This window comes from Hipposideros armiger, unplaced genomic scaffold (assembly GCF_001890085.2).
Source record: "Hipposideros armiger isolate ML-2016 unplaced genomic scaffold, ASM189008v1 scaffold_208, whole genome shotgun sequence".
Taxonomy (NCBI): Eukaryota; Metazoa; Chordata; class Mammalia; order Chiroptera; family Hipposideridae; genus Hipposideros; species Hipposideros armiger.
Genome location: NW_017731558.1, coordinates 1,876,918 through 1,895,613, shown reverse-complemented (window position 1 = coordinate 1,895,613; position 18,696 = coordinate 1,876,918). Strand labels below are relative to the sequence as shown.

Here is an 18,696-nt window from a genome sequence, read left to right as displayed (position 1 = left end):
ATAATAAAATTGCTATTTTCCTCTCCACCTTTCCATGCTACCCCATCATATGCAGTCAGTAAAAGAACGGCAAAAGTCCAGTGATAATAACTAACTTTGGCTCCTAAGATTTGAGTTAGTTTCTAGCTCTGATTCTGCATGACCTTAGATAAGTTACTAAAACCAAAACTTCCCAAACCTGACTGGTGATCAGAATTCACAGGAGGGAATTACAGTTACATATGCCTTGGGCTTTACCTAAGACTTTTTTTTTATTATTTAACTTTATTGGGAACAGTGTGTTTTTCCCAGAACCCATCAGCTCCAAGTCAAGCTGTTGTCCTTCAGTCTTAGTTGTAGAGGGCACAGCTCAGCCTCAAGTCCAGTCGTCATTTTCAATCTAGTTGCAGGGGGCGCAGCCCACCATCCCATGCGGGAGTTAAACCGGCAACCCTCTTGTTAAGAGCACACACTCTAACCAACTGAGTGACCCGGCTGCCCCTACCCAAGACTTTCTAATTGACTATGTTTAGAGTGGGACTTGAGAATCTGAATTGCCTTTGAAGTTCTACAGGTGATTCTGATAAGCAGCGAAGCTTGGGAACTACAATATTATTCTAGTAGTCTTATCCTCTAATCCCCTGACAGAAAAAAATATGGAATATGTGGTCCACAAGGGTGGACCTGAAGAGGAGCATTGTAAGACCTAAGTTGTCAGACTGCCACTCTTCTTGCATTCTCATTGGAGAGGGACGACAAAACGGTCATCTAGAATATCTGCATCCAAAAGAAACATTAGGAATGGTATACAGGTGACTGTCATCTACGACACCTACTTAAGCCTATCCCTCCAAGGCCTGATGCCAATAAAAATGAAGCAGGAAACTGAGGCAATGGCCTCACTAATTTATTACAAAACAAACAAAAACAAATGATCTTTACCTGAATGTGCAGAAAACACGCACACACAGCTAAAAGTTTTTGAGGTGATTTATAGGGTTTTTTTCCTTAAATTATTTAACTAATCACTACAGTATATTTATTTTCACCCCTAAATGCCTGATACCATGAAGGATACAAAGATGAGTAAGACAAAGTGTTTTCAAGGCAGTGAAGACACAGTCATAAACATAAGAAATTTAAAATTTTTAAGTTTGGCTGAGTTTTAGAGATTCTGCAGGCAATCAATCATATGCATATTATAAACCATACTATAAATATATAGTCTCACATAACTGTCATATCAAGCTGGTAACGCTGGTACAAAGTACTGGAAGGAACAGTGCATTTGAGTCTCATGTTAAGAATTTGAGTTTGACTCTGCTACTTGACAATTTGTAGCAAGTCTTAAAGCCCTGTGTCTATTTTTTTTGAACAATGCTTGTTTCACAAAGTTGTGAAAACAAAATGAAATAATACAAATATTAAGGTGCCATAAATAATGCTCATAATTCTACTAATAATAAAACATGTATTTTGAGTTGTTTTTTCCCAGTAGTGACAAATTGCTATTAATCAACTACTTTCTTATCTGGCCCCCAATACAGCTCAGAGGTTTTGTTGTTGCTATTATATGTATAGTTAATGTACAGTCATATTTTTATAAATTGGTATATAGTAAGTACATGTATAAACAGATACATATTATATACCGTATTTGCCGGAGTATAAGACGACTGGGCGTATAAGACGACCCCCTAACATTTCCACTCAAAATACAGAGTTTGTTATATACTCGCCATATAAGACTACCCCCTCTTCCGCACACCTTCCACACACCAAATAAAAGGTAAAACAATATCAGATTTGATTTGGCCCACTGAAGTGCAAACAAGCGTATTGTATTTCGTGTCACCACATAACCGTTTTGGCGATGTTGAGCCACCATGTCTGCTACATGTTTTTCGAGTTCTGGCCAGTGTGGGGTGCCTCTTCTTAATGCACACTTACCCCTTGGCATACTCTTTAATGCTTTCTCATTTGATTTCCAGTCCCGAACCATCTTTTCTGTTACTCCATATTGTCTTGCAGCAACACAATTATTATTTTCCTTAGCAAAGTTTATAACTTTCAGTTTAAAATTTGCATCATACTTCTTTCTTTTGGCTGGTGCCATGATAGGGATGATAGGGGTTTGACTGGTCGACATTTTCTATGCTGTACTGTACAATGGTGCAGTATTGTGGTTGGCTGTTGGCTGTATACAAAGCCTGATTTGATTGGTCCCTGCTCCCTGTTTGCCCGCCCTGTCACTATAGCAGTCTGGTCCACCCTTGCATCAGCATCTCCCTGGGACCTCACTAGTGCGCAAGTGCGAGCACTTCAACATTCTAACAGGCACCATGATAGCGCAAAATCGCGAATCTTCAATGCATATGTAAAGAAATATACGGTAACCTGAATTTACCACACTCGCAAAATCGCACACAGCCGACCATACACCCAGCAGCGCTGCTGATGCCTGAACGGTATGTGGAATGAAGTGGGCGGGCATCGGGAGGCCACTATGGCACGGGGCAAGCACTATGGGCAGTCTATCTGAAGTGTACCTGGCGTATAAGACGACCCCCCACTTGGAGGCATATTTTTCAGGGCCAAAAAATCGTCTTATACGCCGGCAAATACGGTAGCCACAAATATATTTAAATGTGTTCATATATGCATACATTTTTCAAGAGAAATTCAGAAGCCACCAATCTAATAGGCAAAATTTCATCTATTTTAGGGATAGACAGTGGACGAAAAGGGTCCTACGGAAAGTAACCTCCCAAGGCTATCTGATCAAATCCCTAACTGGGCAGGTCATGGTGGGTAGTCATGCCCCAGGCATGTAACTTCTTAGTAAAAGGTTTACCTTTGCCCTAAGCCAGCCCTGTCCATTGTTCTTGTCCATCTAGGTGAACACACCTTTGAAATAAGTGTAAACACCTCAAGAGGGCACATAACCTCAACTCTCCTGTAATTCAATCCCACCTCGCTTTCTCCCACTTTTGTGTAATCTTCCTTACATTCCCTCAATTTCAAATGCATAAAAGAAACTGCAAAATTGTCAATCTCTGGAGTATTTGAGATCTTGCTTCCCAACAATTGTCAATTTGGCTCAAACGAAATTTCATAAACTGTTTCTACAGGTTCAGACGTTTCTTACATCAATAAGACATTGGACAAAACCTCACAGGACTGTATGTTATATCTGTATTTCTAGTTAAATAATGATGGAAATGACAGGAGCTTCACAGCAATGTTCATCCTCACGTTTCAGACAAACATGTACCTGCATATAAATTCTTACTATTCTATAGGGACATGAGTAACACTTTTAACAGAAATTTGCAGTTCAATAACAGCAGCAAATTGTTCATTCTAAAACATGATTCTAACAAAAGCATACTTACCATATGCTTCTCCCAAAAGTATTTATTAGCTATAAGTAGCAGCAAACATAAGAATTGTAGTACTAAAACTCCTCTCCTTTTACTTTTTACTCAATCTATCTTTTTTAATACAGGTTTCATCATAAATAAAAATGAAACTTACAAATCAAGAAATCTTAAAACAGAAATTTTCATGTTTGTTTTAACATCTTTGAGTTGCCTAGGCAGCAAATTTAGGAATGCTCATGAATTCTACTGGATATTAGTGCTAATTATTAGTGTGCACTTACAATTATGCCCTTCCATCCAAGTACTTCAAAGAGCTTATGAAGCATTAATTTGTTATTTCTTATAACATCTCTGAGAAGCAGGCTGGTAGGAAGTTATTATCTCTATCTTAGTCAAAGAAACTAGGTCTCAGAGAGGGTAAGTGACTTTGCTAGGGTCATACAATAAACAATGAACAAAAAAGACTCCAGATCATTGTTCTCATTTCTTGTTCAGTATATTATAGTATAATATACCTAAATGTATTTCTATTCTAGAAAAATTGAGAATATATTTGAATAATCTAAAAACTAAAGATCTTTGAGTTACTCATTTTTTGTGTTCAAAAATCCTGTTCTATAGGAATATAGAATAAAAACGAATAGTCTTTGATAATATAGCTATTATTTATAGGGCTTTTGCTATTTGTGGTTTTTTGAAATGTCTGCTCAAAATCATGCATTCTATTTCTGAATGCTTTATGCCAGGTTAGCATAGCTGTGAACAACCAAGACACAGCTGAGACAGACTGACAAATGAATTTCAAGTTGTCTTTCATTGTGTTCCCATTACTCATTCTTGAAGTCATCCTCCTTCTAGTCCATTTAGCAGATATTTGCAGGACCTACCATCTTCAATCCTTCATCTGTGGCCAACCTGTCTACTGTCAATGATTAAACTTTAGAAAATTTTTTATTAAAATAACATTTCATTTTATGAATTTATGATGCTATACTATTTACCACTGTCATATTCAATTCTCTGTAAGCCTAACCTTTATGATCCTTAGACTATTAGCATTTGAGTACTAGCCTATGGAGGGGCATATATCACCACATGGGGTTTTTAAAAAATGTAATATTTAAGCAATTTTCCCAAGAAACGGTAGGGAGAAAGGAGACGTGGCTTTGAAACTGCTCAATGAAGTGAGACTGCGCGGTCTGCCCGGATACGGTAATACAAACCTGGAGTGTTTCTCAATTCAGCCTAGACCCTCCCCAGAGCTCTAGATCCATATAACAACTGCCATTAGACAGCATCAGTACTTCAAATTCACCAGGTCCAAAATGGCACTCATTGTCTGCACCCCCTCACCCACCCCATCCCAATCCTTGCTTATCTCATTTGATAAAATCTACCCTAATCCTCCTCAAAAAGCAAAACATGGCATCATTGCTACTCCCCTTCTCTTATCCAGCACCTGACCCCCCATCAATTATCAAAATCAGTTGATTTGGCCTCCTGAATATTTTAGGAATCCATTTTTGGATGCTCATTGCCACTCGCCTAACAGTCCTTTTATCCTTTTTTCTTTTCTGTAATGGCTTGCCTACAAGCTCTCTGCTTGCCGTGCTCCTCCCAACTAATCTGCCCTCCACCTAGTTTAAATTGTACAACTATCCAGGGTCATTACTCCACTCTAGTCATTGCCTCACCATTATTAGAAAGATGGTTCTCATGATCTGGCTCCTGTCTGCTTCTCCAGCCTCATCTTTTTCAGCAACTCAGGCTTGAACTTTTAAGTTCTGTAATCACCACTCAGATTTTTCTGCACACATTATTTGTCCCTGTGCCGCATGGCCTTTCTGTTAGAATATGGATTTGCCATCCCATCCCCTATTTTTGTGCTGGGAAACCGCTATTTATCTTTAAAATCTAACGCAGAGTTAGCAACGTCATCAATTCTTTCCTCTGTATACCTTTATATACCATATTCGCAATCATAATTATATGCTTTCATGTCTGTCTACCCACTAGACCGGGCATTCCCTGAATGGGTTGTGCAAAGCACGGGAGCTGGTACTCAATTTGGGGGCGGAGGGAGATGAGAGAATGTCGAGATAAGGCTCTGTAGCTGCTAACAAATGTTAGGCAAACGATCTATTTCAAATCTGTGAAAGCATTTAAATGAAGCAACCGATTTCTGATAACTACTTCTAACTTAAGCTACCAAATCAGAGGGTGGGGCGGCAGAATGATCTCAACACCACATCAGACCTGCAGTGTCGTAGGGGGATCGAGACCCTCAGAAAAGGCTCCAGACCATCCGGCGGAGGCGAGTTCGCCAGGGATCAGCAGTTAAGACATAAGGCCCGGGGCAGCCACCGAGACCCTCCAGCCAGGGCAGGCGACTGACCAATCTCCTAGGACTCGGCCGGCGACCAACCACATCGCTGGCTCCACTCCAGGAAACCCCGGCAGTAAGACAGAGCGGCCTCCATACTAGGATGCCTGGGGAGAAGGGGCTGCCCCCTAAAAGCAAAATGGCGGCCTTCGGTCTCCCCCTCCTCCCCTCAAGAACCCCCCTTGATCCTCTAGAACTAGAGAGGCAAGGACGTCGTGGCGCCGACGCCGAGATCCGGGGACCTCCACGAGGCCGCGACCACTCCCAGGCCCCCGGGAGGTGACTTCCCCTCGTCGGGCGCAGGCAGCTGGGGGTAGGAACGCCCGAAAGGCAGCGCAGCCCGCCCTCCGTACGCAAAGGGTGGACACGGTAGAGCCCGCGCCCTTCCAGCCATTGTTCTCCAGCCTAGGCTCCCAATACCCTACTCTCTGTCCTAGGACAGGAAGTCCCTCCCCCTCCGGCTCCGCCCCGCTCACCAGAGCCCCGGAAGTGATCTGCGGCGGCTGCTGCAGAGCAGTGGCGAGGAGGGTGGAACTCCCTGGAGCCGAGCGCGCGAAGTCCTCCTCCTCCGCCTCCTCCTCCTCCTCCTCCTCCTTCTGCCGCCCAGGCTCTGCTGCCGCCCGTCGGACTCCTCCTTCTGCCGCTCCCGGCGCGGAGCCTCCCGGAAAAGGGCCGAGCACTCTCCGGCCGGAGCCAGCTCAGCCGCGGCTTCCGGAGCCCGCGAGGCGGTGGACTGGTTTGCGGTGCAGGTGAGCGATGCCCGCGCGGGCCGCTGCGGGAGCGGTGGGGGCCTCCGAAGAGGGTGGCGGCGGGGGTGTGTACTGGCGGCGGCGGGCGGAGGCCCAAGCTCAGGGCCGGCCGCCGAGATTGCACATCCCGTGTTCTGCGCGAAACGAGCTGCAGGATGAGCTGGAATTCCCGGCGCCGTGTTCGCCGCCGTGCGGGCGAGTGCACCCCGGAGGGTGGGAGGCTGCGGCGAGGTCCCCCGCGCCCGGCACCCGCTCCGGCTTGGCCTGGTTGGAAGGTCACGCCGCATCTCTGGCCCTAGCGCGTAGGGTCTGGGCGGTGCCCGCGACCTGGGGGACCCTCCGCCACCGTGCTTCACTCCGCCCCTCTCTCCTCTTTCCTTTCCACTCATTGCCTGTGCTAGAGCAGTTGCTTTTTAAGCATCCCCGCCAAGGTTTTGTGCCGGTTGAAGGAATGGCTTTTTCAAACTGAAGTCATCAGATTTTCCGCACTGAACCGAATAGCCAGCCCTGCGCTCTTGCACAGTTTTGGCCCATATTCGGGTAACCCAGCCTCTAAAACGGGGAAGAATATAGATGTTTTGAGTGAGGGAATGTTGCTCCTTGGTTTCATCCTAAAGGTTTTCAGAAGTGGAAGACGTGGTTTGTACGCGTTAGCCTGGGTATGTGTGTGCAAGTGGGTGGGGATGACCACGCAGAGAGGTGGCAGTGTTGTTTCAAGGTTTAGAGAGAATTAAGGAGTTAACAGACCTTTGCTCGGAAACCAGAATGTCTCGACTTGTGTGAGCTCATCCAAGTGTCATTGAGGTTGTGTGAGAACTCCAGTGCCACGCCCTACTGGAGTGTCAAGCGGAAAAGCACCTAATTTACAAATTGTGTTTGGTGGTGGTGGTGATGGGGAAAACCTTTATAAAACATGTCATAAGTTAACTCTGGTCTTGAAAGTAAATTGCAACTTTAATCATGTTCCCAAAAAATTGGATAACAAATTTCATTAGTAAACTCACAGTAGTAAGGCATTCCATTTAGCTTATGTTTACTAATACATTTAAATGTATCTTATTAGGTTATATTTTTATGTTTATTAATACAATATTATAAAATGACTGTGACTCTAAAGTCATTATTTTTAGACTTTGAATTTCTTCAGGGCATAAGCCATGTCTTACTCATCCCTGTGTTTACATAAGATGTGGCTTAGAATATAGAAGTTATTCATTCTTTCTTCACTGAATGAATGAATGTGTAGGTGATCTCACAGTTGCCTTCCAGGAGTCATTTATTTTGGGTTAGGTTTTTTGTTTCTTTCTTTGTTTGTGTTTTTGTTCCAGTTTGTTGATACATACAGACTGTGTTCTTTAGCATGGTCAAAGAACAATTCAAGAAGAATCCTCGACTGTCCTCTCAAAACATTGTCCTCACCTGAAAGATGAAAAGTATATATGGGTTACTGTGATTGGGGATTATAGTAACTTGTATTCCATTGTTAAATGTTTACCACTGAGCATGTTTGTCCAAGGTTATCAAGAGGTTTCCTGTTGATAGTAGGTTTAAATTTGGAGCTGATAACCATACCCTATCTTAATCAAAAAGAGGAAATTGGAAGTTACCACTGTTTGGGAAACGGGGTGCATCACAGAATTACTTATAGTGGCTCATTCTTTCCATGGATACATGAACTCCTCTGACATTCTGGTATGTATGTCCTTGGCATGGTTTATCCACCAACAGCCACTTTCACATTTCTTTTCAGAGATTCAGATGGTGTTCTTCTGGTGTGTCTGCTGAGTGTGCTTTCATCTGTATCTATTTTGAAGCAGCTCTTCATACAACTCTGTCTTCACAGGGCTTTCAGGGGGAAAAACGGCTAATTATAGGAAAGAATCTCGTATACCGTTGTGTGGGGGATAATTTTTGTCTATAGATGGTTGGGCTATTTTCACTTAATGGCGGTCCAAATAAAAAAGTGCTGATATCTTCTTTCCTTTCCAAATGTCTGGTGGTGGTCCTGCACTGGTTTTGCGAGCTCAGCTTTTACAGAACGTAAATACCTAAGTGTATCAGTATTGCTTCTTGCATATGTGTGTGTTAGTATATATATGTGCTTGGAACCCTTACTAGATCGGTGGCAAGAACAGTCACTTTTAAAATACTTGAATAACATCCAAATTCCTTTTATCCTTAATCTCATGTACAAAACCTTCAAGATCTACGCTTTCCTTAATGTACATGCTTTCCATTGTTTTATAAAATGTTTTCATTCTTAGACACTAAGGAGCCGGAAGCCTGCAGTTTATCTCATTGACATTACCACTGTACAGAGGTCAGATTTCCCTTTTTTAATCCATCAACCCTCCTGATAGTAACAGTCCTCATACATTGATTGCCTGCCATGCACTGTGATAAGAGCTTTACTTATATTATTTGTAATCTCTGCAATACTTCTGCAAGGTAGGTAGTTTTCCCACACTTTACTAAGGCTAAGTGAAGTACTTTGCGGGAGGCTAGGCAGCTGGTGTGTAGTAAAGTCTGGATTTGAAAGTAATGATTTCTGAAAGCATTCGGTATTGCATTTAATCCTAAAAGGCTGAGGAAAATGAGATTTTGACTGATCTGAGCTTTAGGAAAGTGAAGATACTGAGCTCAGCACTGTTGATTATCAAGTGGGGCCTGAGGTTGCTAGTGACAGTCGCCAGGTGGTCTCAGGCAGTAGCCAGTCTTGTATTTATCTCCAGTGTGCCTATAAATACAGTCTTATGGGTGCTGTGATTAAAAAAAAAAAAAAGGTTGGGCATTGTTCCTGTAAGTGTCCTAGAAAAGGAGTGTGTTAGGAACTCAACTCTGGTGTTTGATGACTGCTTTTTGCCTCTGACATATTTGAGATTTGAGAGAACTGTTGGAAACCTAGTTGTAGTGACCTTTCCTGAAAGCATGTTGTTGTTTTTCTTTCTTTCACTAAAACAGCGGAGAGGTTGTGGGGGAGTGGAAAAATGGTAAAAGAAGCAAAGGTGAACTGGGTCTGTTTTTACCATTTCACACCATATATCAAAATTCTCTTTGGGTTTAATATGGAGCCTTAAAGAAGGCAGAACTCTTATAAGGGTCTAATTGCTATTCAGTGCTAGAAGAATTCTCTGCACTTTCCAAGCCTGTGCAGTTTTGTTTTATTTTTCTTTTAACACTTTCAAATGGGCTTAATTTGAAGGATGTGTTCATCTCTTGGTTTTAAAACAGCATATAGCTATATAAAAAACATAGCTTTAAAAACCAGGCTCATTAGCCCTCATTAGTAACAGTTATTCTTTGTTTTTCTCTTTAGCTCTAAGACACCTTTCTTATTCCCTTATTTTACGCGTAAGGATTTGGTTATAATATATTGGGTTGTCGGAAAAGTCATGACACATTTTTGCACCGAAAAACAGAAACTATACATCATGACTTTTCCGACAACCCAATAGAAGAAATTAAATTAAAGCTCTGAGTTTTAAAAATATTTGTGAGCAAATTTTAGAAAATTATGCCTGAAGGTGAAGACTTGCTTCTTCAATATCAAGAGGGTAGTCCGTACAAGCCAAAAAAGCAAACTTCTGTAAAATACTGATACTATTCTTAACAGCTAGTCCTGGATGACATGCAGTAGACATAATGCTTGACACAGTAGTGTCTTTGAAGTGTACGATCCAATTTCATTGCCAAATTCACTTATGGAAACTAAATATCAGGGTTTGACAGTGTCATTTTGAAGAATAAAACAGCAGGATTGCGAAATGACTTTTATTCCCAGATGCATTGTAACGATGGGGCACAGATCCCTAGTTTTCACAAAAATCATAGTTCTGGTCATCTAAACCACAGGATCTCTTCTGCTTTTTTTAAGCAGTTGAGCAGGAAATTGGAGGTTGCCACTCTGCTGAATAGTTGCAAGTGCTTTAGTTCAGATGCGCTGTCTAGGTCTGCTCTGGATTACTGCAGCAGCTGGTTAACCTCTGGCTGGCTCTCCCCTTCCCATCTTTGTCCACACTTGGTTAGAACAGTCGTGATCCTCCCCTACTTAAAACCCTTTTGTAGCTCCTTCTTGTCCATTAATAACATCCAAATTCCTTTTATCCTTAATCTCATGTACAAAACCTTCAAGATCTACTCCTTCCTTAACCCAATAGCCTCATCTCCTTCTAGTATACATCGTGCCAGCAATACTGAGCTTCTAGAATGCTAGCATTTTCTCAGTCCCCCGTTTCCTCTTCCTGGATTCTAGCCACTCCCTTCCCCAGTCTAGTATACTCCTACTGGTCCTTCAGAACTCAGCTTAGGTTATACCTTTTCAAAAATTGTATCTGGATTAGATTCTCTCTGTCAACCCCATCCCTCAAAAAAATCCCGAAAACAAAAAACAACCTTCAAGACTGGGCTGGTTGCTGCTTTTATGTGTTGCCATAAAGTCTATCATAGCATTTACTATCCTATGGACAGTGCCTTCGTTAGCCTGTTGTAAATTTCATTGACGACTATGCACAGTAACCTCATAACTACACACACACACATACACTCTTCACAGGCCTTTATCAAAAGTTCCCAAACTTTCTCAGTTCACAGCAGCCTTATTATGACAGTAATATTTTCATAGCATCCCAAAGAAACATGTAACAGCTTAATGCCTTAGATAGTTAGGTCCAAACAACTTAGCAAGTATTTACGTCCTAGCAATTTAGAAGGTATTTGAAAAAAAAAAAAAGATACACATTAATTAAATAACTTTCATTCTTAACTGCGTAGTACTCCATTGTATGTACCATGGCTTATTCAACCAATCTCCTATACTTGGACACTTAAGTAATTTCCAGTATTTTTCAACTACAAATGATGTTATAATGAAAATCTTTGCATATATGTATCTTTGTATTGTTGGAGGTATGTCTTCAAGATAAATATATGTATAGATTTGTTAGCTCTTGCCAAATTCCTCTCCCTGTACAGTTGTACTATTTTTTTCTTTTCTTTTTGTTAGTTTCAGGTGTACTAGTTGTACTACTTTGAATTCCTACCAGTGGTGTATGAGTGCCACAATCTCACCAACAGAGTATGTCGCCAAGCTTTTGAATTCTGCCGATCTAATAGACAAGAAATGATGTCCTTGTGTAGTTTTAATTTGTATTCCTCATATTGCAAGTGAATTGAACATTTTTTGTGTATTTAAGGACTATTTTTTACATTTTTAAATTGATTACCTGTTCATGTTGTCTACTTTCTAAACAAATTTTGGCCTTTATTTGGTCAGTTTTTATAAGTTGTTTATATTTAAGAATATTAACCATTGAACTTAGACATATTACAAATATTTTGCCCACTCATCTGTTGGTATTGATTATGGTGGTTTGTTTTTGTTTTTGCCATGCAAAAGTTTGTTTTTGAGTAGTCAAATATGTTAATCTTAAATTTATCACATCTGGATTTTTAGTCATAGTTAGAAACCCTTTTCCTACCTCCAGGTTATAGAGGAATTTACCCATGCTTTCTTGTAGTACTAATAGAGTTTCATTTTTCAGTTAGTTCTCGGATCCATTTGGAATATATTTCGGTATATGATGTAAGGAATGCATCTGATTTTATCTTTTTCCACAGTATTATCCAGTTGTCGAACGCCATTAAAAAAAAATTTCCCCCTTAATCATATAAAAGATTTTTATATGTAGCTGGGTGTATTTTATTCTGTTGGGTTGTCTGACTGTCCACGCTTCAGTGTCACGCTGTTTTAATCGTAGCAGTTTTGCAGTGTGATTTAACATCTGGTAGGACTCGTCCGCCATTACAGCTCCTTCTCTTCAGTGCTTTCCTTGCTATTCTCGCATGTTTTATTTTTCCATATGAACTTCAGCATCAGTTTGTTTAAGTGCGTTAAAAAGTTCATTGTTATTTTCATTGGGATCACAGAAAGCTTAAAACTTAACTTACAGAAAACTGACATTTTGATGGTATTGAGACATCTTAACCTAGAACAAGTGGTGTCTTTTCATTTTCTTAAAGCTACTTTTGAGGAATGGTTTATAGTTTTCTTCATATAAGTTTTGAACATTTCTTGTTAAGTTTATTTATAAGTAGTTTATCCTTTTTGTTGCTATTATAAATAGAGTTTGTATTCATTCTGTCTTCTAAATGGTTATTATTCATGTATTATATATGAATATTGCCGACTTCTGGAGTTTTCCTGCTACCTTGCTGAATTCTTGTTTGAGTTCATTATCATTGCTTCTCTTAGGCCCAGATACACTGTCATATCACTGGTAGATAGAAATTTTTTCCATTTCTTTCCAGTGTTTATTCCTCTCATTGTTTACCTTATCTAACTGCATTGATTAATATCTCCAGAACAATGTTAAGTAACTGTATTACAGTGTCTTTAATAGATATGCTGATTGCTTTATTGTAGTCTGTGGGTATACAAAGATGTACATTTATATATTAATTTAGCTGTGGTGTGGGTTTCGAAAACTGCAATCCTTCACTGTCTCTATAAGAGATGCTTAATGGAGATTGATGGGGTAAGAGTCAAGAAAGGTTGACTTTCTTGGTAAGCAGCAGCAAAGTACGATGAGAAGCAATGTTCGGACTGCTCTGTGTTTTCCCAGTTCATACAGCCAGTCCTGAGTTTTGTTCCTGCTGTCCACAGTTCTTCCGAACTTCAGTGTAGTCTTCACTCAACCAGCCGTGGATCCCATAGTGTGACCTCTAGGCTGAAACTGCCACAGTTCTATGAAAATCTAAGGGTTCCCTTCTAGGCTCTCACGGTCTTAAGTGGTTTCTGTGTTTTGTATATGAATTAGGCTCCCCTTGTATTGATGTGGTTATTGTTTGCTCCTTGGGTCTATAGGTCGTATGGCAAGGCAGGTTTATAGATGAGCTTCTCTTATCCGTTGGGGTAGCCTAGAGTACACAGCAGTGGGGTGGTTCTAGACAAGTTTGTAGGGCCTAGATCATCTGACTTTGAGGCAATTCTTTCTCCAGAACTCATTTATGAAGACGCGGTTCTCTGGCTGGAAGTGATGTGTTGGTGTGGAATCAGGTATTGGCCCAACATCCTGCACACGTTCCATCCATGTACAGTTATGGACAGAGTTCAGTGTTCAGTCTCCCAGCTTCTGGAGAGTGTTTTCATTTCACTGCCATACTTTCTGTACGTACTTATTCAAGCTTGTCTGGATCCATGTGGGAACTCCCAGCCCACATCTCATTGTCTATCTCTGCTATTCTAAGTATTTCCTTTCCCAAGAGTGCTGGGTAGCAGGATATTTGTTAATTTCTTGTCCTTTATGCTAAGGAGCTGATCCTGAGAAGTTTCTACAATTCTCAGTTCATCACCTATTGTCCATCTTCGCTGTCCCAGGAGTGCTGGTAGATGGGGTATTTAATAATCTCTTCCTGTCCCTAGGTTGAGGAGCTCTCACTCACCAGGAGAGTACTCTTGGTCCATGGCCAGTTGTCCATCCCCACTTTTCCTGGCACCAATGTTATCTCTTACTCTCTGGGTTTTGCTGCCTAACTGACATGCCATTCAACTTTGGGGGGTGGGGAGGACTCCTCTACCTTGAAGACCCTTAGGTCTCACCCTCTGGTAGGTACATGCTGCCATCCTAATGGCAGGGCTTGGTTATTAGGAGGCTGATCTTTTCTGTTTCCTGTTTTTCCCCCTTACTTCCCAAGCCCCACCATTTTAGTCTGAGGACAGCCTGTCTCCCCTCATCTTTCTACTGAAGACATTTTGTCTGTGACAGAAAATCCCCATCCCCTGACAATTCAGGCTTCTGCGATGCCAACCCTGGTCTCTTAATGCTTGGATTACTGGTAACTTGCCCATTACCCTATTAGTCTCCAAGGTCTCCCTGTGTCATGTGTCTAAACACTACAACAAAGAGAATTCTCTATGTCTGTTACTTCATTTATTCTCATTTGCTGCTGTTGTTTTTAGTAGTTTTCTTGGTCCTTCAGAATAAAATAAAACTTGATCATTTGCTCTGCTTATCTCTTCTTACCCTTTGCTTTGGTCTAGATCAGGGGTCGGCAAACTTTTGAGACTAAAGAGCCAATCCTGTCCCTCACAACAATTTAAAAATTATTCGAGGGGCCGGCTGAGTGGCTCAGTTGGTTAAGAGCTTGCCCAAGAGTGCGAGCTCTGAGCAACAGGGTCGCTGGTTTGATTCCCACATGGGCCAGTGATGCTGCTCCCCGAGCTGAGCTGCCCCTGATTTGCCAACAGGCGGCAGAAGGGCTCAGCTGGTGAGAGCACGTGCTCTTAACAACAAAGCTGGCCGGCTGAATGGCTCAGTTGGTTAAGAGCTCGCTCAAGAGTTTGAGCTCTGAGCAACAGCGGTTCGAGGCCAGCCCGAGCTGAGCAGCCGCTAAGCTGCCAATAGGTAGCAGGATGGCTCAGCTAAAAAAAAATAAATAAATAAATAAACAACAAAGCTGCCAGTTTAAATGGTGGGCTATCTGCACCCTCAACTAAGGACTGAACTGGGCACCTTGAGCTGAGCTGCCGCCTGGGTGGCTCGGGATAGAGTGTGCACTCTTAACAATGAGGCTACTGGCTCGACTCCCACATGGGATGGTGGCTACGCCCACCGCAACTAATTGAACACAGCACCTTGAGCTGAGCTTGCTGCGCCCTCCACAACTAAGATTGAAGGACAACAACTTGGCTGTTCCCCTTCCCCAATTCCCCAATACCGTTCCCCTCCCCCAATTCCCCAATACTGTTTCCCTCCCACAATTCCCCAATTAAAAAGAAAACCTATTTGAGAGCCGTAAATATATTTTTACAAATAAGGAAAATTTAAAGTAATAAAACAAGTAATAGTATTAATTATATCTTTATTAAAATAAGAAAAATTCACACATGTACGTATCCAAAAAGCCACATGTGGCTCACGAGCCGCAGTTTTTCAACCCCTGGTCTAGATCATAAAACAAATTCCTGACTTTATGTTTTGTTTTGAAGTTTTTTTATTTATTTGGTTAAAACTATTTGAGCTTTTTGTACATTCATTGGTCATTTATATTTTTTATTCTGTGAATTGCCTTTTTATGTCCTTTGCTTATTTTAGGGAAGTAGAGGGCTGGATTTTTTTTTAAATAACATGTTTATTGAGATATAATTCACATATCATAAAATTTACCCTTCTACAGTGTACAATCCAGTGGTTTTTAGGATAGCTGTAGAGTTGTGCAACCATCACCACTATCTAATTCAAGAACATTTTCATTACCCCAAAAAGAAACCCCATGCTCATTAGCTAGCACTCCTGATTCCACACACACCCCTGCCCCTAGCCCAGTCAGCTACAGTTGACCCTTGAATAATGGGGAGCTGAAGTTAGAGGGGTTAGGCATATGGACTGCTGTGCATTGAGAAATCTGCATATAACTTTTAACTCACTTCAAACTTAACTACTAATAGTCTACTGTTGACTGGAAGCCTTACTGATAGCATAAACTGTCGATTAACATATTTTGCATGTTATATATACAAATAATATATAGCTTATAGTAAAGTAAGCTAGAGAAAAGAAAATGTTAAGAGAAAATCATAAAGAAGAGAAAATACATTTGCAATACTGCACATATTTATTGAAAAAAATCTGCCTATAAGTGGATCCCTGTGCATTTCAAACCTGTGTTGTTCAAGACTGTACTAATCTACTTTCATCTGTGCAGATTGGCCTATTCTGGACGTTGCTGGACTCCATAAATGGAATCATACGACATGTCATCTTTTTTTAAGTGAGGTATAATTGACATACAACATCAGGTATACAACATAATGATTTGATATTTGTATATATTGTGAAATGGTCACCACAGTAAGTCTAGTTAACCACCCGTTACCATACATAGTTAAAAAAATTTTTTCCCTTATGATGAGAACTTTTAAGATTACTCACTTAGCAACTTTCAAATATGCAATACAATATTATTAACGATGGTCACCATGCTGTATTAAATCCCCATAACTTCTTTATTATTTAACTAGAAGTTTGTACCTTTTGACCCCTTTCACCTATTTCGTCCTGCTTCTGGCAACCACCAGTTTGGTCTCTGTATTTATGAGCTTGGTTTTGTTTTTGTTTTTTCCCTTTTTTTTTAGATTACACATGTAATTGAGATCATACGGTATTTGTCTTTCTGTGTCTGACTGATTTCACTTAGCATACCTTCTAGGTCCATGCATGTTGTTGCAAATGGCAGGCTTTCATTCTTTGTTATGAATAATATTCCTGTGTGTGTGTGTGTGTGTCATTTTTTTTATCCATTCATCAATCAGTGGGCACTAAGGTTGTTTCCATATCTTGATTACTGTAAATAATGCTGCAACAAACATGGGGAGTATTTAATATTTCGAGGAACTTCCAAACTTTATTCTAAAGCACCTATACCATTTTACATTCCCACTATAGGTGTATGAAGTTTCCTAGTTTCTCCACATCCTCACTGACATTTGTTATTGTCCATCTTTTGGATTATTGTCATCATAGAGGATATGCCTTCTTTCATCTGCTGGTATATTGTGTCTAAGCCATCTTGTGCATGTGAAGTGATCTACGTCTTAGCACATCATGGCTGTTTTTCCTTAGGTATTCTAGTTGGATGTCCATTTCCAAGAATGTTTGAACTTCCAGGTGAACTTTTCTTTTGATTCTTAACAAGATTCTGTTTTACATTAGTGTGTCTGATGAGTCTCAAACTGTTAAAACTTTAAATTGTTAAAAGCATGCTGTTACAAATTGTGGCATAGTAAGTATTGTAGCAGGACAAAAATGCCTGTTAAGAGTAGTAAAGGGGAGTTATTTACAATGAAAACTGACGATGTTTTGAAGAATTATTAGTGCAGTGTTGACTGCAAAATTGAGGAATCCCAATTATGGGTAACTAGAGTAAACAAAGATGATGCTAGGCTTAATCCTATGTTTCTATTCCTATTCTTACCAGGAAGGCACAAAGTATAAATAACTAAACTTTTTAAAATTCAAAGTCAGCACTTTTGCGTACATAGTCTCATTTGATCTTTACACCAGCCAAGAAACATAGGCAGGATGAGTGCTCTTCCAGGTGGGAAAATCTATTGACCTTCATCAACAATGTTTTCTTGGACACACCCATAATTAAAGATTTCAGCACCAACTAATAACTATGTTGCTTTGCCTTAAATGATTATTTCAGAAGTATTTGTTAGCAGTAGCATTGTCATAAAGCTCTAGTTTGCTAAGTCTCTGCACAATTATTTTATGTTTTTGTTTTTCATTTGTTCCCTCTTATTTTCTGTATGTTAACATATAGACCAAAAAGATGACAGTCTTTATATATCAACTCTGTGCCACTTTCTGAAATGCACAGAGAACTGCACTGGTTATTCCTTTTACATTTGGTTACATTTTAAAATGAGAGTGCTCTTTTTGCCCCCAACTTTTGAATTCTGAAACATTGCAAACATAACAAAAAAAAGTTAACAGAATAGTATATTGAATGCCTCTGTTCACCAACTACCAATTATTGTTTTGCCACATTTACTTTATCTTTCTAAGTATAGATGCTTTTAGTTTTCTGAACTATTTGAAAGAAGGTTAGACACATCATGGAATGTCACCTCTTTGTACTTCGTCTTGCATCTTCAGAAAGTAAAGGCATGCTCTTGTATAACCATAATACAGTTGTAACACCTAAGAAAATGAGTAAATCAGTAACATCATCTGATATCTACTCCACATTCAGATTTCCCTAGTTGCCTAATGTTTTTATTTTTTAATTAAATTTATTGGGGGTGACAATGGTTAGTAAAATTACATAGGCTTCAAGTGTACAATTCTATAATACATCATCTGCATATCACATTGTGAGCTCACCATCCAGAGTCAGTTCTCCTTCCATCATATATTTGACCCCCTTTTCCCTATTCTAACATCTCTCCTCCCCAGTTTCCCTCTGGTAACCACTAAACTGTTGTCTGTGTCTATGAGTTTTTGTTTGCTTGTCTTGTTCCTTCGTTGCTTTCCGTTTTATATACCACATATGAGTGAAATCACATGGTTCTCGACTATTTTCTGTCTGACTTATTTCATTTAGCATAATCTCAAGATCCATCCATGTTGTCACAAATGGCAGTATTTCATCTTTTCTTGTGGCAGAGTAGTTAGTATTCCATTGTGTATATGTACCACAT

At 40.3% G+C, this 18,696-nt stretch overlaps 1 protein-coding gene and 1 long non-coding RNA gene across 2 annotated transcripts in view; one reads left to right on the top strand and one right to left on the bottom strand.

The window, feature by feature from the left end:
• LOC109388815 (uncharacterized) overlaps positions 1-6,292 on the bottom strand; it is a 94,734-nt gene extending 88,442 nt beyond the window's left edge. The window contains exon 1 of the long non-coding RNA XR_002125262.1: positions 6,222-6,292. This is a non-coding gene — a long non-coding RNA (uncharacterized LOC109388815). The remainder of the gene's footprint in view (positions 1-6,221) is intronic.
• A 43-nt stretch (positions 6,293-6,335) lies between these two features.
• The window catches only part of RALA (RAS like proto-oncogene A), an 85,955-nt gene continuing 73,594 nt past the window's right edge, over positions 6,336-18,696 (top strand). Inside the window, exon 1 of the mRNA XM_019653845.1 lies at positions 6,336-6,494. The gene's annotated coding sequence lies outside the window, so the exon portion shown is untranslated. The remainder of the gene's footprint in view (positions 6,495-18,696) is intronic.